The sequence below is a fragment of the Gopherus flavomarginatus genome, chromosome 5 (assembly GCF_025201925.1).
Source record: "Gopherus flavomarginatus isolate rGopFla2 chromosome 5, rGopFla2.mat.asm, whole genome shotgun sequence".
In the NCBI taxonomy this organism is placed as follows: domain Eukaryota; kingdom Metazoa; phylum Chordata; order Testudines; family Testudinidae; genus Gopherus; species Gopherus flavomarginatus.
Window position 1 is genome coordinate 28,561,162 of NC_066621.1, and position 20,875 is coordinate 28,582,036.

Genomic DNA, 20,875 nt, shown 5'->3' on the forward strand with positions numbered 1-20,875 from the left:
GGTTGATGGAGGTAAACAAGACATTCTCATACGGCTCCCTCCCTCCCTCTTCCCAAGAGCCATCCTCATCCTCTCTGCCCTTTCTGCTCCCACATCCTCTGCAAACTTTCAAAGACAGATGCCTGGTGATGGCCTTTGCTCGTGGGGATGTCGCCTAGTGGTCAGGGTTTTGGTCCCACTGGGGGGAGGGTGCAGCAGATGGCAGGAGAGCCCAGGGCTTCCCATGGGCTCTGACCCAGGCCACTCTGAGGGCAACACTTCCTACCACCCTGCTATTGTCCAAAGTTTGCAGTTTATCACAGGAAGCTCTGATGGGTGTCAGCTCACTGCTTGGCATCTCTTCTCAGCCGGGTGTGTCATGGCAGCTTTCTCCTTCTTGGGGCGGCAGCTGTCTCAGTTACGCTGACAGATCCGGGTTGGTGACTTGTCAGTGGGTGAGGTCGAAGTGGGAACTCAGGAGCTTAGTGCATGGGCCTCTACAGCATGAATTAAAAGCCACCTGGCTTCTAGCTAAGACTGCAGAAAAGACTCGTTTTCTCTCTCCCTCTAAGTGATCTTGGTGCCACTAGCTGTGACACAGCACCACACCCTGGAGATGTGTGGGTTACATACGTCCCCTAGCTAAGGAAGCGCATCCTGAGCTTCAGAGAGTTCCCAGCTGTAATCCTGGACGACCCCTGTAACAATTGGCCTCTGGCAGGACACTGCTGAGAGTATCAATTCAGGACAAATTGCTTGGAGCAGGGCAGTCACAGTCCTGCCTAGAATATGAGGCAAGTGTACTAGAGAACCAGAGAGCTCAGCCGCTCCGTATCAGAGCCCCAGAGATCCCGCAGAAATGATGAGCTGGATGCCATTCTAGGGGGTGCCCCTGCACAACCCCACCTGTTGCTTCCCTCCTCCCCCAACCCTTCTGTGCTACGGTGGCAGTGTCCCCCCCCATTTGTGTAATGAAGTAATAAAGAATGCAAGAGTGAGAAACACTGACTTCTTAGTGAGATAAAATGAGGGGGAGGAAGCCTCCAGCTGCTATGATAGTCCAGACAGTACAGAATCTTTTCATTAGACTTGAAAGGGCGCGGAGGGGCTGATGGAGCTCTGCCTCTAGTTGCTATGATGGACACAGTTACCAGCCGTTCTGTACTATCTGCCAGGAATGACCAGGGGTCATTCTCATTTTTACCCAGGTGCCCCGGCCGACCTCACCGAGGCCAGCCAGGAGCACTCACAGACTGATGGTGACAATGGATAGCAGTCATATTGTACCATCTGCCACCAGGAAGAGGATGCTGGTGTTCAGCACTACAGCACCTTGTCTACCAGTAGCATGCGGTAGACATAGGGTGACATTGAAAAAAAGTGAGAAACTTTTTTATCTCTTTTCTTTCAGGGGGTGGAAGGGTGTAAATTGATGACATATACCCTGAAACACCCGGGAAAATGTTTTTGACCCTTTAGGCACTGGGAGCTCAGCCAAGAATGCAAATGCTTTTCAGAGACTGTGGGGATTGTGGGATAGCTGGAGTCCTCAGTACCCTCTCCCTCCCTCCATGAGCATCCATTTGATTCTTTGGCTTTCCATTACGCTTGTCACGCAGCACTGTGCTGTGGACTCTGTATCATAGCCTGGAGATTTTTTCAAATGCTTTGACATTTCGTCTTCTGTAACGGAGCTGTGATAGAACAGGTTTGTCTACCCATACAGTGATCAGATCCAGTATCTCCCGTACGGTCCATGGTGGAGCTCTTTTTGGATTTGGGACAGCATCACCACTTGTGCTGATCAGAGCTCCACGCTGGGAAAACAGGAAATGAAATTCAAAAGTTCGCAGGGCTTTTCCTGTCTACCTGGCCAGTGCATCCGAGTTCAGATTGCTGTCCAGAGTGGTCACAATGGTGCACTGTGGGATAGCACCCAGAGGCCAGTACCGTCGATTTGCAGAGCAGTACAGCAGAATGTCTAAAATCTTCTCTTTGCTAAGATAATATTCGGGTTCATCTCCATCATAGCAAACAGAAGCTACCTCCCCCTGGCCTGCTCTCCAGTACTGACCCTCCTGCACACAGGCCATCTGAGACTTGCACAGTGTTACCACACCCTTGCCCTCAACCTGAGTTTTCCTTGTGAGTCACTGCCTTCACTTACTCCTCACTAAGCCCCACAGTTCACGCAAACATATGCCCCCAGAGTGCTGACAACCCCCAAGGCAAGAACACACCCTTGGGCACCTTTACTGACAAAGCCTACAACACTCAGCACGGAAATGAGGCAGAATTGGCCCCCCAAGTTTCACATGCACCTCTCTGTGTAGCACAGGCACAGCTCTGCCCAGCTGCTCCAACCAATCCCTCCATCAGCCAGTCACAGCTACAGCTGACCCAGTGCACACAGCTGGAGGCATGCGGATAGATGCTGGGATTCCCGTCTGTGCTGTGTTCACAGATGGGAATCCCAGCAACTATGACTTTCTTAGGTGCCTCCTTCTGACACTTGTCAGAAAAAACGACTGGTTTCTTTTGCAAGCATTTGCATTGCAAGGCAAAGGCAGTCTTCTCTGTTTCCTCAAAGGATTGACCAAAAGGTGGGAAGAGCGGACACATTTGGCAAAGCACGACTGAGAGTTGCATCTCTAACCTCTACTTTACCTGGCAGGTGCCTTGGCCAGCTTAGCCATGGTGCCGCTGACTGGGACTTTTCTCCCAGCTGCTCCATTTTTCATCAGTGACAATCAAAAGGAAGGTGACATGATATCTGTGTGTGGACATCCCCAGCAAATCACAAGGACATGGGGCACAGAATCTCGTGTTGCAGCAATTGCAGTCAAAGCAACCACAGTGCTAATACCAGTCACAGCAGCCTTTTCATCAACTCCAGGCTTGTGATTTGATTCTTTCCAATGCTTCTCGCCAAAGAAGCCTTTTCTTTAGCAAGCAATTACTTGTGTTGCCAAGGGAGGTCCCCTCTGCTTCCCAGAAAGACACAGGAAAATGTGAGCAAGGAGACAAAAGCCGTACAACAAGGCACAACTGGGAGTTGAACCCAGCATCTCCTGTCTAGTAGGCAGGTGCTTTAGCCAGCTAAGCCATGGTGCCTGCCTCAAGAAAGTATTTGCAACTGTTCCATTTGATGGCTTAGGACAACACTTGCAAATTCCAAAGTACAGATGTTCCCCATTTCCCTCAAGACTTGCAAGGAAGAACTGGCAGGCCAAGCCAGGATGTGTCTCTTATGTCCTTATTAATATGTGTGAACAAAGAAATTGTATGTTGCTTCTGCCCAGCCAGATGGGTTTGTTAGTATAATGGAAAAGTGAAGGGGTAGAGCTAAAGTGTTACTAGCCTGGCACACACCGATGGGGAAATCTAGAGAAAGTGGTGCCAGCCCTTTGATGGGTCAGCTGGCAGAGGACTGGAGCCGGCACTCATGAAGTCATCGTTATGTCGCCCTTGTGACTCCAGCTTGAGGGAGAGCTTCTTTTTCTTCCCCTTTCTGACAAAGAGCAAGAGAAGAATGAAAGGTCAGGTGGGCCAACTCGGTGCAGAAGTCCATGTTGTCTTTTCCTGCTGCATAGCCTGAAATGAGGGACTCGTGGCAGTTAAAGGCACTGCTGCACTTTCAGAAAACATCCCACCTCTGCACAAAAGGGGATAGAAGAGCCTGTTAGTCTAGTACGCTCCCAACTGAACTATTTCAGCAGCTGCTAGGTTTCTTTTTGGCCTCCTGCTTTTCTATGTGGGATGTTTTTGTCAGCTGTGGCACAGAAAAAGGGCGTCACTGCGAGCGGCCCAGGAAGACAAGATTCACTTTTGCCTTCCTCAGATGGTTGGGGAGAGCGAGGAGCAGCACTATGTGCTCCATGTGTCCTGGTCACTTTCCCCACCTGGGCTGTGCTGTGAGGGGAGCATCAGAAGCTGCTGCTCTCTGCCCTCCCCTTATGCAGCTCAGCTGAGGAAAGTGACCTGGATGCAGGGAGCTCGGATGATCTCACTTCTCGACCCACGCTGACCCTTCTAGGGAAGGCTGCTGCGTGCTGTCTTTATATCTGTACTTTCAGTGATAGAGGTTTCTCTATCACATTGTTTCAGGGGCCTCCTACTAGATTACCAGCTGTTTTTCAACTGCAGTGTGGAGACTGCTTGTGTGTGTGGAGAGACAGTGTGTGTGTTGGGGAAGGGTGAGTGTGTTGAGGTAGGTAGGAGCAGATCATTACTATCCCTACTTGAAAGAGGGAGAAGCTCAGGCTGAGAAAGGACAATTGACTTGTCTTAGGTCACACAGCCAGTAAGAGGAAGAGTTGGGAATGGGAACCCAGAGCCCTGATTTTCAAATTTACAGTCGGATCTTGAATTTCAGACATTCAATGACCGGAATAAATTGCTCTCAGATGAGCTCCAGACCAGCAACAGTGCACAGTAATTATTCAGCAAGTATTTCAGGAGAACTGCAATGTTAGAGAGAATCATGAACTGCTCAGACACAATTAATGCAGAGAAGCAGCAAAATTCATCAAACATAGAACTGGTTCTGACTTATTTCCTTGGTCTTAAAAGAGAACAACAAGGACCTGAGTCTCCTCCCTGTCAATAACCCCCTGCTCAGGCAACCAGGGTAGAAACTGAGAACGGGAGGCTGAGGGTTCTCACCAGAGACTCCAAAGGATGGCCCAGGTCACTGGTGGGGATCACTGCCTGAGCACTATTTCAGCCTGACATATTTGGCTGGACTCTCCACAGTGAGAGCTGCAGAGCACTCCCCTGCAAAACACACACACACACACGTCTCCTAGTGTTGGGAGGGAAACAGGAGAAAGGAGAAAAGCAAGAGACAAAGAGAAAGGAGGGAGGGATGGATGGAGGAAAAGGTGAAACAAAAAGGACAAACCCTCATGTCCCCAGTAATTCTAAGGGATAAAATACTAGGTGTGGAATAAAATTCTGCCTCCTTAAGCTCGTGTTTTCCATGCCTAGAATTCAACTCTCACCAGATGGATCAGACTGAACAGGTTTCAAACCTCCAGGAGGCTCTTACCTTCTAAATAGGGACGGCTGTTTTCTAGTAAAATCACTACAAGAGAAGGAGAAAACTCGAAAGAGGTTCCTCCTGGTGCTCACGTCTGTGAACCCGAATACTCTTTCAGTCCTCAAAGACAGACTTGGAGAAGGAGACTTACTGAAGCATAGTCCAATCCACTGCTCAAAGCAGGACCTGTCCCTGACTGAATCACACCAGCCAGGGCTTTGTCAAGGCTGACCTTAAAAATTTTTAAGGAAGGAGATTCCACCACCTCCCTAGGTAACCCATTCCAGTGCTTCACCACCCTCCTAGTGAAAAAGCTTTTCCCTAATATCCAACCTAAACCTCCCCCACTGCAACTTGAGACCATTACTCCTTGTTCTGTCATCAGGTACCACAGAGAACAGTCTAGATCCATCCTCTTTGGAATTCCCTTTCAGGTACTTGAAAGCAGCTATCAAATCCCACCTCAGTCTTCTCTTCTGCAGACTAAACAAGCCCAGTTCCCTCAGTCTTTCCTCATAAGTCATGTGCTCCAGCCCCCTAATCATTTTTGTTGCCCTCTGCTGGACTCTTTCCTATGTTTCCACATCTTTCTTGTAGTGTGGGGCCCAAAACTGGACACAGTACTCCAGATGAAGACTCACCAATGTCTAATAGAGGGAAATGATCACATCCCTCTATCTACTGACAATGCCCCTACTTATTCAGCCCAAAATGCCATTAGCCTTCTTGGCAACAAGGGAGCCCTGCTGACTTATATCCAGCTTCTAATCCACTGTAATTCCTAGGTCCTTTTCTGCAGAACTGCTGCCTGGCCATTCGGTCCCTAGTCTGTAACAGTGAATGGGATTCTTCCATCCTAAGTGCAGGATTCTGCACTCATCCTTGTTGAATCTCATCAGGTTTCTTTTGGCCCAGTCCTCTAATTTGTCTAGGTCCCTCTGTATCCTATCCCTACACTCCAGCATATCTACCACTCCTCCCAGTTTAGTGTCATCTGCAAACTTGCTGAGGGTGCAGTCCACGCCATCCTCCAGATCATTAATGAAGATATTGAACAAAAACGACCCCAGGACCGACCCTTCGGGCACTCCACTTGAAACCGGCTGCCAACTAGACATGGAGCCTTTGATCACTTCCCATTGAGCGTGATGATCTAGCCAGCTTTTTATCCACCTTACAGTCCATTCATCCAGCCCATACTTGTTTAACTTGCTGGCAAGAATACTGTGGGAGACCGTATCAAAAACTTTGCTAAAGTCAAGGAATAACACATTCACTGCTTTCCCCTCATCCACAGACTCAGTTATCTCCTCATAGAAGGCAATTAGGTTAGTCAGGCATGACTTGCCCTTGATGAATCCATGCTGACTGTTCCTGATCACTTTCCTCTCCTCTAAGTGCTTCAGAAGTGATTCCTTGAGGACCTGCTCCATGATTTTTCCAGGGACTGAGGTGAGACTGACTGGCGTGTAGTTCCCTGGATCCTCCTTCTTCCCTTTTTAAAGATGGGTACTACAGTAGCCTTTTTCCAGTCATCCGGGACCTCCCCCGATCACCATGAGTTTTCAAAGATAATGGCCAATGGCTTTGCAATCACATCCGTCAACTCCTTTAGCACCCTCGGATGCAGCACATCCAGCCCCATGGACATGTGCTCGTCTCCAGTTTTCTATATAGTCCCAAACCACTTCTTTCTCCGCAGAGGGCTGGTCACCTTCTCCCCACACTGTGCTGCCCAGTGCAGCAGTCTGGGAGCTGACCATGTTTGTGAAGACAGAGGCAAAAAAAGCATTGAGTACATTAGCTTTTTCCACATCCTCTGTCCACTAAGTTACCTCCCTCATTCAGTAAGGGGCCCACACTTTCCTTGACTTTCTTCATGTTACTAACATACCTGAAGAAACCCTTCTTCTTACTCTTAACGTCTCTTGCTAGCTGCAACTCCAAGTGTGATTTGACCATCCTGATTTCACTCCTGGATGCCTGAGCAATATTTTTATACTCCTCCCTGGTCATTTGTCCAATCTTCCACTTCTTGTAAGCTTCTATTTTGCGTTTAAGATCAGCAAGGATTTCACTGTTAAGCCAAGCTGGTCACCTGCCACATTTACTATTCTTTCTGCACATCGGGATGTTTTTTTCCTGCAACCTCAATAAGGATTCTTTAATCCTTCAGAGGATTGTAACTGATTCCAGTGAAGGAACATGTTTGCTAGTTTTTCATGCATTTGTACAGGAAAACATTGAGTGTTTCCATTCATTTCAGAGATGCCTATTCAGTTGAACTCCTTAACATAATGGAAATGCAATTATTTTTGTTTAAAGAAGAGGTTTGTAAGGGGGCACTGGGATTAGAGCCAAGGACGACTTGATCTGCAGTCCAACACTCTACCACTGAGCTGTACCCCCATGACTGCTGTGGAAGTAAGTCAGTGAGCTTACAGATTTTGAAGGACAGGCCCTGCCTCAGAGATCTCCTGTTCTCTTTCCAGACCACAGTGCTTTTAAAAATGGGGTTTGATTAAACTTATAGATACATGGAGACACCACAGCTTGCACACCCACTCACATAGCTTCCCCCAGTGACATAGCTACCACCTCTCGAGGAGATGGATTAACTACACGGACGGGACAGCTCTCTCCCCTCTGCTTAGAGCATCTTCATTGTTTATCAATAGGTAGGAAAGAACTTCCTGAATGGACAGTAACGAATTTATCAAATATTGCTGGGTCTGCATTCAATATGGGTAACTGGTCGTGCTGGGCTGGATTAGTAGGTGCACTGCCAGCAGATCGAGGGAAGTGAATATTCCCCTCTATTCGCACTGGTGAGGCCATATCTGGAGCATTGTGTCCAGTTTTGCCCTCCCACTACAAAAACAAATTGGAGAGAGTCTAGGGGAGGGCAACAAAAATGATTAGGGGGCAGGGGACTTACGAGAAGAGGCTGAGGGCACAGTCACCCAGAAGGGGGGCAAGTGGGGCAATATACCGAAGGCCCTGCAGGGATCCCATGAAAATATATTCTATAGTATTGCAACTTTTTTTATGAAAGGGGCCCCCAAAATTGTTTTGCCCCAGGCCCCCTGAATCCTCTGGGCAGCCCGGCCCACTCCACCCCCTTGACTCATTTTCCTCCCTCTGAGACCCCACCTGTGCTCTGCTTTCACTCCCGTTTGGCCACTCTCCCACCCCTGCTCTTTCTCTTTGGCTGAGGCCTGCTGGTCCACCTTTTGCTTACTCCTGTCCTCCCCGAAAGCCTCCTTGTGTCTTTCCACTCCCACCCCCAAGGTCTGCCTGCTACCCCCACCTCTCTGCCCTTCCCCTAAGATTCACCCTGCCCAAACCTCTCTGCCCCCTCCCCTAAGACCAGCCCTGCCCAGCACTCACACCTCTCTATACCCTCCCCTGACCTACCCTGTCCACCACCCACACCTCTTTACCCCACCCATGAGACCGGCCCTGCCTACCACTTGCACCTCTCTGCCCCTCTCCTGAGGCCTGTCCTTTTCACCTCTTTGCTTGGTCATCTGTTGCTGTGCCTTGAAACATCAAGGATGGACTAAAAAGCTGAGTTTACTCCAGGGTGAGGAAAGAAAGGAGCCACCAACCCCCTGACAAATCTCAGTGCCCCAGAAAAAACCTGCCCCCTGCTATTACAATCCCTGATGTGCTGGGGATATGATGGTAAAGGAACTGTCTGAATGATCAAGGCAGGAAATGGACAACAATCTACAGGAATGTCATTGACCACAAACACACTCTCCTCGTGCTCCAGCCACAAGGGAAATGAGCAGGAATTCTTGCAGTTTAGCCAGGGACACACTTACACAATGGCACAGCAGTGTGTGTGTTGTGGAAGCTGGTCTGAGGAAACATCTGTAATTGATCACTCAGTGAGAACAGAACTGGAGTGTAATGAGAAACGCATCTTAAACAAGTAGTTGTGGTTGAGTGGTTAAGGGGATGGACTAGAAATCCATTGGGGTTTCCCTGCGCAGGTTGAAATCCTGTCAATTACAGAGGAAGTTGTGGTCCTTTAGTTTCAACAGAGCTGGGTCTTGTCTTGCTCTCAAACTATATCTACATTATCGGGTAATGTGGCTTTAAGTGTTTGGATTAAACAGCTGTTGAATGTCCACACTATGCCTCTTGTCTTACCAGAACACATCCATGCTAGACTCTTGGATGCCCACAGAGAGCAGTGCACTGTGGGTAGCTGTGCAACTGTGGCTGCAGGTGCTTTGGGAAGGGTTTGCAATGCCTCACAGGCTGGTACAGCATCACATGATGCAGGTTTCTCTATCCCATTGCTCTGTGGGAATCCTACTAGATTGCCAGCTGCTTTTCAACTGCAATGTGTTTGGGTGGTGGGGGAAGAGTGAGTGAGTGTGTGGGCACACTGTCTCTAAGTTCAGACAGCTGCTGCAAGCAACCAGTCCTGAGGCAGGGGGAGGGGGACAGCCCCAACATCAGCCCCTGCTTCCCTCACTGGCTCAGCTCAGCACAGCAGCTTCTGTCACACATGCACGCTGCACCCTGCTTAGCTCTGTGTCAGGTGTGCTGGAACAGGGGGGTTAGAGGGTCATGGCCCCACACTCTTTACCGGCTGTTAGGACAAGTGATGGGGGGGAAGGGTGGAGTCTTGGGGAGGGAAGAGGCGTTCTATGGGTGTGGCCTCAGGGGGAGGGGTGCTCTGAGTGTGGTTCCTTGGGGAAGGGGTGTCATGAGAGCTCCACAGTTCGGACAACGGTGCCCCTGCCCCACTGTAAGGAAGCTCCCACCGCCCCTGCTCTGTGTTCATAGTGCAGGAGAGAGCAGCATCCATGGCAGTGATTTGCTCCCGGGGACTCCAGGAGAAGGGCTTGGGAGGTGATTTAAAAGTCCCAGGGCTCCAGCAGGGGGGCTCAGGAGGCGATTGAAAGGGCCCGGGGCTCCGGCCACTGCAGGGAGCCCTGGGCCCTTTAAATCACCAGACTGGGAAAGCGAGGCCTGGCTGGCACAGTGTACCCGCTCTTGCCAGTAACCCATACCAGAGCGTACCGGCTTACTTTCACCTCTGGAAGGTCCTCACATGAATCAATAACTGGTTAAATCTGGGAAACAAAGGGTAGGAATAGATGGTCAGTTTTCAGGATGCAAATTCGTACCTAGTGGAGTATATAGTGGGACCAGGACAAGTCAACATATTGATAAACGATCTGCTAAACAGAGAGGTGACAAAATTTGCAGATGATCCAAAACTACAGAGGACAGTTAAGTCCAAAGCAGCCTGTGAGGAGCTAAAAAGAGATTTCACAAAACTAGGTGAGAGGGCAACAAAATGGCAGATGAAATTCAATGCTGATAAATGCAAAGTGATGCACATTGGCAAACACAATCTCAACTCTACATATTAAACGATGGGATATCAAATAGCTGTTGCCACTCAAGTGAGAGATTTTGGAGTCACTGTGGATAGTTCTCTGCAAACATCCACTCAGTGTGCAGCGGTCGGTAAAAAGTGAACAGAATGTTGAGAATCATTAGGAAAGGGATAGAAAATAAGAGAGAAAATCTTATTGCCGCTGTATAAATCCATGGTACAGCCACATCTTGAATGCTGCATGCAGATATGGTCACCCCATCTCAGACAAGATGTATTGGAATTGGAAAAGGTTCAGAAAGGGGTATGGAGTGTCTGCCATCTGAGGAGAGAATAATCAGACTGGGACTTTTCAGCTTGGAGAAAAGATGACCAAGGGGAAATATGATAGAGGTCTATAAAATCATGACTGGTGTGGAGAAAGTAAATAAGGAAGTATTACTTATTCCTTCTCATAACACAAGAACTAGGGGTCACCAAGTGAAATTAATAGGCAGCACATTTAAAACAAACAAAAGGAAGTATTTTTTCACACAATACACAGTCAACGTGTGGGACTCCTTGCCAGAGGATGTTGTGAAGGCCAAGACTATAACAGGGGTCAAAAAAAGAGCTAAATCGATTCATGGAGGACATTCTCAGGATGGGCAGGGAAGTTGTCTCTAGTCTCTGTTTGCTGGGAGCGGGTGACAGGGGATAGATCACTTGATGATTACCTGTTCTGTTCATTCCCTCTGGGGCACCTGGCTTTGACCGCTATGGGAAGACAGGATACTGGGCGAGATGGACCCAGTCTGACCCAGTCTGGCTGCTCTTACGTCCTTATGCTCCTTTCATACAGATGCCTGGGATTCTGCCTGACAATGTGTCCCTGAGGTCTCAGCCAAAATGCCCAGACAGGCAAACACTCTGGGCTCCTGAAGCCTCTGCCCCCCACCTAGTGCCTATGGCTCATCCCTGACCCCTGCTGCTGCTTCTTTCTGTAGAAGGTGAAAGGAGCGGTGGCAGCGCAGGAGCCTTCTGGGGATGCAGATCTGAGGCTTTGGGAGAGACACATTGTCTGAGACATCAGGGCGCTGTAAACCATGCAGCCACCCCCTCAATCAGGGGCCTGTTCCGGCCCTGAGTCAGGGCTTCCGCAATCCCTCCCCGAGAGCAGGGTGCCCACAGATTACAGCCTGAAAATAGGGATGTGACACTAAATCTTGTTCTCCCTGACAGAGCCTCCCCTAGACCAAGTGGTACCCCAGGCAAGACGTGTCTTCGGTGCCCCCCCCCATGTTAAAATTTTGAATATCTTTTTTTTCATGGCATTTGTAGCTCAGTTCATGATTTCGATGCACGATTTTCTCTGTCATATAAGATGATAAATTTGCAGGCTAGGTTCTGTAAACCTGTATTTATTCATGCCACATATAAGCAAATCAAACAAATTCATTTCCTCTAAGAATATAGAAACTTTTTAATTTTGACAGTAACTGAACTGTACTAATACCTAGCAATGGAACTGTCACCAGCACAGGGCTGGCCAGTATTAAATAGTGTTACAGTAGGAGACAGCGTTAAATTGTTAACCCCAGGCCTTTAGTTGAAAGGTCGCTTCTCTCGCCTTTCCCCCAAGAGCTGAAGCGCAGCATTCAAGAGATCCAGAGACTAGTTGATGACATTTCCAAGTGCTAAAATAGCAAGCGATGTCCATCTTGCATTTGCCATTGTTGACTGGAGACATGTTCTATTGAGAATGATGAGTCCTAGTCAGCTGCTTTCTGGCAAGATGGTTTTCCCTTTTAGGCTTGGGAGGAGCCTGCGAGCTGTGGGTGAGGTTGTTCCAGTGAGAACCGCTGCTTCTTTCTTGCCAACCTGGGGGTGCCAGTGACAACTTGTGAGGGGGCAGGTGCTGGCTTGAGTGAATGGGATACAGGAAACCCCAGCCTGCCCCTCCAGGTCAAGTCCACTGCTTGGCTGCTACGTTGTGACATCCAGATTTAAATCTTCCCAGCATGTGCTGCGGTTCGTGTATTAAGCCTTCCTGGTGGGCCTGGTCCTTGACAAAATAGCTCAACTGGGAGTGCATTGGATTGAAGATCTAAAGGTTTCTGGTTTGATGCCAGGCGTTAGCACCCCCTTCACCCTGGGCGTGTTGTGCTGGGCTTTCTTCTGGGTGTGCAGTTGTGCCCTGAACTCACCAGTGTTTCTAATTTCAGAGGCAACACTTGCAGAGGGCGTGTGTGGGGTCATGTGCCCCACCTGGGTTAGCTATCGCCTGCTGTATCATGTGGTGCTGCCAGGCCCGCTCCCTGCAAAGGAGCTGCTGCAGGGGTGAATGGAGAGGGGCTGCCTTTGCTGCTTCCTCTCCCTGCACTGTTCACAGCTGGGTGGGCTGTTGATTGCAAGGGGATGGGGCTGAACCTTGACATTGTGCCCCCCCCTTCAGGAGACACCAGTCGTCTGCACCTGGTTGGAAGCGCCACAGCCAGAGGAAAAAGTGGTTTTCTGCACTAGAGCTGCTAGCTCTTACTTTCTTTCTCATGACGGGGAGAAAAAACGAATCTCTTTTTCAAATCACAGTCCTGCCATTGACCGAGGTCTGACTTTCTAAGTTTCTGCTAGAGTGGGGGATTTAGAGTTAGTGGGGCCCTGTGCACATAAAGTGCATTCAACAACCCCCCTTCCTCTGAGCTCTGCTATGTCTCCAGTAGCTGCTGTCCCCTGGTAGCAGGGAAGGACGTTTCTACCCATCCAGGAGATCCCAGCCTTGGACCAAAGGCAACTTCAGGCTTCTCCTCTCTCCCTTCTTGGAATCAAGTTCAGGTTTTTACCAGGAGTTAAAGCAGCCTGAAGCTGCAGAGTCTGGATCAAGGTCACAAGTTCCCAGTGTCTCCGTGGAAGGGAATTTGTTAAATCCCAGATGAGTGGAGTTAAATCAGTTCTCAACCTGAGTCCTTAGGCCTAAATCCTGAGGATATTGTCCCATCATGGGGCCATTTCCCACCTCTCTTTCATACCGAAGCACAATTTTCTTTGCACAGACACAGGAACAGCAAGATCTTTCTCTGTCCCTTGTGCAAAGCAGGTGGCCAAATTCCATGGAAACAATGGCCAAGCAGGGGGCCATGGGCACATCCAGCCCTGGCCGTGAGATGTTCCCTCCCCTCTTTCTTTATACTGCTGTTGTCATTTCATGGAATGTCTGGGATGGGGAAAAGCTGAGTTCACTCCAGCTGGAGGGAAAAAGACCCCTGAAAATCTTAGGCCCTCAGGGAAAACCCAACCTCTGCTACCAGGGTCACTGAGGTGCTGGGGATTTGAGTAGGAAAGGGACTGTCTGAATTTTCAAGGTGGGGAATGAATAACAAACTACAAAATCCACCTCATTAACCACCGACATAGGCTAGTCCTGCTGCACATAGAGAGGAAACTTGGAGCCATTCTTTGCTCTGCAGCCATGGAAACACTGACCCAATTGCACTGCAGTGAATGTGTTGGGGAACACCGGATTTTACAGGCAGGTGAAAATAGTGGATCCTAGAAACACCTGGAGTCCAGCACACTGCGTCTGCCACCAGGGTTGGGTGTTGAGCTGCTCACAAAGTCCCCCACCACCATTACTTTCTAGCAAGGGATTGCAGCACCACCCACCCACCCAGAGGTGAAAGTAAGCCGGTCCAGTCTGGTATGGCATACCGGCAAGAGCCAGTACGCCGTGTTGGACCGCACCGGCGTCCATGGTGGGCATTGAAAGGGCTCTGGACTGCCCACAGCCAGGGCTCCGGCGGCCGGGCTGGGACCGGGATTGAAAGGGCTCAGAGCTCCCCGCGGCCGTGGGCAGCCTAGGGCCCTTTAAATCCCAGCTGCAGCTGAGATTTAAAGGGCTCAGAGCTCCACGCCGCTTTAAATCCCTCAAGAGGCAGCCCAGAGTCCTTTGAATCCTGGCCGCGGCTCTGTTGACTGGGCTGGGGCCGGGATTTAAAGGGCTCGGGGATCCCCTCAGGGGCAGGAGCTCTGGGTCCTTTAAATCCCTGCCCCAGTCCCGCAAAGCTCGGGGTTCTCCTGGTGGCTGGAGGCCTAGGCCCTTTAATTTGCCCCATGAGCCCCGGAGGCGCCCAGCCCCCTCTTCAGCTAGGAGCCTCTGGTTGATTTAAAGGCTCGGGGTCTCCCAGCCACAGCTGGTGCCCCAGGGCCTTTAACTCTTGAGAGGCCACGCCTCTTGTGGATGAGGCCAAGCCCCCTCAGGACTCCCGCAGTACTGGTAAGTCCTGTAAGTTACTCTCACCCCTGCACCCACCAATGCAGTATGAGGGCTGAGTCTTGTATCGCTGCACCCTGGGTCCTGGGCATGCACTCTTTCTCCTCCTCTGCTGTGTAGAATCTAGCCCTGCCGCAAAGTGTCCCCCATGAGCCACCAACCTCCAGGACAGCAGGTTTAGCCCTCAGAGCAAGGACTTGCCCAAGGTGGGGATGTAGCTCAGTGGTAGAACACATGCTTTGCATGTATGAGGTCCTGGGTTTAATCTCCAGCATCTCCAGGTTCCTTTTTCATCCTGCTGCTTTGCTCATGCCCAGAGGGGATGTGGCCCACCGGTCTCCCTGCCCGAGCTTCAATCCTGCTCAGTGAGGGGCAAGGGACAATTGCATGGAAGGTCCTGGGGGAGTTTCTGCTCCTAAGTCACCTCGGTATGTTTAAGATTCCCACCCGCTGTGCTGCTTGGGACAATGGTAGATGAGAAGGGCGAATCCTCCAGCACTGGAGGGAAAGGTCCCATCTGCACAGCCCGAGAGGCAAGGAAACAGAGGGGCAGTCAGTGCTCAGAGAGGAGAGAGGTCAGTGATTTGCACCCACGAAGGGACACTGACTTTTTGAGGCGGGTGCAGCTGGCTTGAGATGGTGCTGACGATGGATAGAAAAAAGGCTGGAGTCAGTGACAGATGGGACCACAGAAGGGGAAGGGGAATGGCAGCCCCACAGAAGGTCCTGGGTGCTCAGATGCCCCAGTTATTGCACCCTGGCCTGTCCTAGAGAGAGAAAAGACCCAGAGGGACCCAGCCCCCCTACAGTGATTCCATGGACAAGAACCTGGTTGGGAGTGAGGTGGAGGTTCCCTCTGGACAAAGGGGAGATGAAATCCCTCAGTGTCCTGGAATTTAAGCAATGAAAGCTTCAAACTCTGCACGGGTGTGGGCTGAGGTGCATCAGCAGAAGGTTGGGCTGGACAGAGCTGGCAGGTTTGTATAATTTTTGGTGGTTCCCAGAATGGGACCAAGTCCTGCCCCACCCCACACCTGTGTGAGGCTCTGGGAGGGAGTTTGGGTGTGGGAGGGAGAGGGGTTGGGCTCTGGGAAAGACTTTGAGTGCATGGTCTGGGCTCAGTCAGAATGTTGGGGTACAGAAGTGGGTGTAGTGGGCAACGTCTTGGAGGGAGTTTGGGTGCAGATATGGGGTTTGAGTTGGAGCAGGGTGTGAGGGGTGCAGGAGAGGGTGAGGGGTGCAGCATTTACCTCAAGCATTTCCCAAAAGCAATGTGCACCCCTCTCTGGAAGCAGCCTCTAACCAGGAGGGCTGGGAGTGTCTCTGTGCACCACTGCCAGCAGACTCCACCCCACAGGTCCCATTGCCACAGTAGGCAGAGTTGGCACTCGGGGAGACCTTCCCACACCTCAGGGGCTACAGTGACGTGCCAGCTGCTTCTGGGGATGGCGTGCCACACAGAGCGAAGGTGAGCAGGAAACTGCCTTAGCCCCCTTGTGCTGGTGGTGGTGGCGGTGGCAGGGATCTCTGGGCCCTTTTAATTTCCCATAGGCGGCAGGCAGGACCAGAGGGGACACTCCCAAGGCCAAACATTGCTTTGCACAATGATAAATCTTGGAAGAGGACAGAAATGAAATGGCAGCAGAACCTAAGGAATTAAAAGCCTCCAGATTCTTGTGTGTGCACTGACTCTGAAGAGAAACTGTAATTTGACTCGCTTTGTGTCTGCGGCCGGTAAAATATCAAGGTAAAATCATTCCAGTGATTGTGACACCGGGTTTGAGGAGGCTTTGGTCTTATTAAAATGTAACTAGCATGTTAGGTCCTGTCTTGATCATGGGTGGGAAGATGTTCTTTTTCAGGGATCTCAGACGAGAACTGGGCCACAACACCGGGTTTGTTTAGGCCACACAAACGGAGGCAGGAACCTCTTCTCTCCTGCTGGCAAAGAACCTCAGGTACCGAAAAGACAGGGACTCACATCCCTAATGGGCTTTTAAAAAGTTAGGACCCAACCATTTCTTGTTTCCACAGACTAGACACTTTAGCAAACTTTAGAATTCCTTGGTGCTAAACACTGTGAAATTCCCTTTCTCCTTCACAGAGGGCTTTAACACCCCTTATCTCACTCAGGCTCACAACTGCTCAGAGTTCAAGAACTGTTCCTTTTCTCATTGGACAGACGGGAAGGAGCCTGAGGTCCAGAGAAGGGAAGTGACCTACCCAAGGGCATACACAGAAAGGCGGTGGCAGAGCCAGAAAGAGAAGCCAGCCGTCCTGACTCCTGTTCTAACAGACAAACCCTCCCTCTCCTCCTTAGAGGTAGGGATAGAGCCCAGGAATCGAGATGGTGGGGAAATTTCACTGAAACCATTTCTGTCAGAAAATCCCATTCAGACTAAATCAGTTTGTTTCTCAAAATCATAACAAGTGGGATGAAAGTTCTTTGCAAAAGTATTTTGTTGCAAAACAAAAGCATCTCCTGTTTGTCACAGTGTGTTAAATTGTCTCCTCGCACACAAAGAGGAGACACTTAGATCTCAAACATTAGATAAGATCCTTCAGTCTGAGCTACGTCGTTGCTGCTTTTACCAATTTCAAAATAAAAACATACAAATAAAAAATAGACTATTTCAGCTATTCTATTATGTGTTAATTTGCTCTGAGTAAATGTGATAGGACACCTTATATTATGCACTATTCCTAGTGACACTTTCCAATGGATCCCCATCCTCCACCCACCGTGAGGTAGGTAGGAGCAGATCATTACTATCCCTACTTGAAAGATGGAGAAGCTCAGGCAGAGAAAGAGAATTCACTTGTCTCAGGTCACACAACCAGTCAGGCTGGGCTGGGGCGGCAGGGGGTGAGGGTGGTGGGGGCAGAGCCCAGGGCTGAGGCAGCAGGTGTGTGTGTGGGTGGGGGAGCACTGGAGGGGGGGAGAGGAGATCCCAGAGTTGGGGCAGCACAAGGTGTGGGGGGGGAGAGCCCAGGGCTGGGACAGCAGGGGGATACGGTTGGGGGGAGGTCCAGAGCTGGAGTGCCAGGGGGTGCAGGTGGGGAGGGAAAGCCCAGGGCTTGGGCAGCAGGGGAATAGCGGGGGGCAGGGATGGGTTGGGGGCAGCCAAAAATTTTTTTTGCTTTGGGCAGCAAAAGACCTAGAACCAGCCCTGCCTCCACGCACCATGAGGTAGGTAGGAGCGGATCATTATTATCCCTACTTGAAAGAGGGAGAAGCTCAGGCTGAGAAAGGACAATTGACTTGTCTTAGGTCAAACAGGCAGTTGGTGGCAGAGTTGGGAATAGGACACAAGAGCCCTAATTTTCAAAATAACCATCGGATCTTGAATTTCAGACATTGAATAACTTGAATAAAATGGTCTCAGATGAGCTCCAGACCAACAATAGTGACAGTAATTATTCAGCAAGTATTTGAGGAGAACTGCAATGTTATAGAGAATCATGAACTGCTCAAAGACCATTAATGCAGAGAAGCAGCAAAATTCATCAAACATAGAACTGGTTCTGACTTATTTCCTTGGTCTTAAAAGAGAACAACAAGGACCTGAGTCTCCTCCCTTTCAATAACCCCCTGGTCAGCCAATCAGGGTACAGACTGAGGATGGGAGGCTGAGGATGAGCCCAGAGAGCCCGAAGGATAGCCCAGGTCACTGGTGGGGATCACTGCCCAAGCACTATTTCAGCCCCACATTTTTCGGTGGACCTCCCACAGTGGGAGCTACAGAGCACTCCCCCGCAACACACACATACACAAGCCCACATCCTGGTGTTGGGAGGGGAATAGGAAAAAGGAGAAAAGAAGCAAGAGAAGAAGAGAAAGGAAAGAGGGAGGGATGGAGGAAAAGGTGAAACAAAAAGGACAAACCCTTATGTCCCTACCGATTCTAAGAGACAAAATCCCAGCTGTGGAATAAAATTCTGCCTCCTTAAGCTCATGTTTTCCATGCCTAGAATTCAATTCTCACCAGATGGATCAGACTGAACAAGTTTCAAACCTCCAGGAGGCTCTTACCTTCTAAACAAGGATGGCTGTTTTCTAGTAAAATCACTGCAAGAGAAGGAGAAAACTCGAAATAGGTTCCTCCTGGCGCTCACGTCCGTGACCCCGAATACTCTCTCAGTCCTCAAAGAGAGACCTGGAGAAGGAGACTTGCTGAAGCAAAGCCACAGGGGTCTATGAGATTTCTCTGGCCCCTCGCCCCTCTCCTGCCTGGATGATGTCAGCATCTCTCTGTGAGGTCACCACCTCCCCACCAATAGTCTTTGACCAATAGTGTGAGGTCCTGCAAAAGGCCTTTGTGATGTCACTGCTACACCCCTCCCTTGCTGTACCAATGTCCTGCCCCTGGCCAGGCACTTTGGAGGTTTGAGCTACTCCCTGTGAATCACCACACTCAAGGAGCGTTCGTTCTAGGAAGCAAGTTGGCTAGACAGTAAAACATCAGACGCTGCTCCCAATGCTACACTCAGTTTTTCAGAAATTAGTCGATTTTAGGGCCAGAAGAGACCATCAGAACATTTAGTCATCTAATCATAGAATATCAGGGTTGGAAGGGGCCTCAGGAGGTATCTAGTCCAATCCACTGCTCAAGGCAGGACCAATCCCCAACTAAATCTTCCCAGCCAGGGCTCTGTCAACCTTGACCTTAAAAACCTCTAAGGAAGAAGATTCCACCACCTCCCTAGGTAACCCATTCCAGTGCTTCACCACCCTCCTAGTGAAAAAGTTTTTTTTCTAATATTCCACCTAAACCTTCCTCGTTTCAACTTGAGACTATTACTCCTTGTTCTGTCATCAGGTACCATAGAGAACAGTCTAGATCCATCCGCTTTGGAACCCCCTTTCAGGTACTTGAAAGCAGCTATCAGTTCCCACCTCAGTCTTCTCTTCTGCAGACTAAACAAGCCCAGTTCCCTCAACCTCTCCTCATAAGTCATGTGCTCCAGACCTCTAATCATTTTTGTTGCCCTCTGCTGGAATCTTTCCAAGGTTTCCACATCCTTCGTGTAGTGTGGGGCCCAAAATTGGACACAGTACTCCAGACGGGGCTTCACCAATGTCGAATAGAGGGGAATGATCACATCCATCGATCTGCTGGCAATGCCCCTACTTATACAACCTAAAATGCCGTTAGCCTTCTTGGCAACAAGGGCACACTGTTGACTCATAGCCAGCTTCTCGTCTACTGTAATGTCTAGGTCCTTTTCTGCAGTACTGCTTCCTAACCATTCAGTCCCTAGTCTGTAACAGCGAATGGGATTCTTCCATCCTAAGTGCAGGATTCTGCACTTGTCCTCATTGAACCTCATCAGATTTCTTTTGCCACAGTCCTCCAATTTGTCTAGGTCCCTCTGTATCCTATCCCTACATCCAGGATATCTACCACTCTTCTCAGTTTAGTGTCTTCTGCAAACTTGCTGAGGGTGCAATCCACACCATCCTCCAGATCATTAATGAAGATATTGAACAAAACTGGCCTCAGGACCGACCCATGGGGCGCTCCGCTTGAAACCAGCTGCCAACCAGACATGGAGCCTTTGATCACTGCCCATTGAGCCTACTATCTAGCCAGCTTTCTATCCATCTTACAGTCCATTCATCCAGCCCATACTTCTTTAACTTGCTGGCAAGAATACTGTGGGAGATCGTATCAAAAGCTTTGCTAAAGTCAAGGAATAACACATCCACTACTTTCCCCTCATCCACAGACTCAGTTATCTCCTCATAGAAGGCAATTAGGTTAGTCAGGCATGTCTTGCCCTTGATGAATCCATGCTGACTGTTCCTGATCACTTTCTTCTCCTCTAAGTGCTTCAGGAGTGATTCATTGATCACCACCTGCTCCATGATTTTTCCAGGGACTGAAGTGAGGCTGACTGGCCTGTAGTTCCCCGGATCCTCCTTCTTCCCTTTTTTAAAGATGGGCACTACAATAGCCTTTTTCCAGTCATCCGGAACCTCCCCCGATCGCCATGAGTTTTCAAAGTTAATGGCCAATGTCTCTGCAATCACATCCGCCAACTCATTTAGCACCCTCAGATGCAGCACATCAAGCCCCATGGACATGTGCTGGTCTCCAGTTTTTCTAAATAGTCCCAAACCACTTCTTTCTCCACAGAGGGCTGGTCACCTCCTCCCCATGCTGTGCTGCCCAGTGCAGCAGTCTGGGAGCTGACCTTGTTTGTGAAGACAGGGGCAAAAAAAGCATTGAGTACATTAGCT

The 20,875-nt window shown here is 49.8% G+C and overlaps 1 protein-coding gene and 1 non-coding gene across 2 annotated transcripts in view; one reads left to right on the top strand and one right to left on the bottom strand.

Moving 5' to 3' along the window:
* LOC127052581 (zinc finger protein 436-like) overlaps nt 1–20,875 on the bottom strand; it is a 269,164-nt gene that overhangs the window by 54,981 nt on the left and 193,308 nt on the right. The window lies entirely within an intron of this gene.
* Nucleotides 14,840–14,911, top strand: TRNAA-UGC (transfer RNA alanine (anticodon UGC)). The gene has a single exon. It is a non-coding gene; the product is annotated as a tRNA-Ala (tRNA).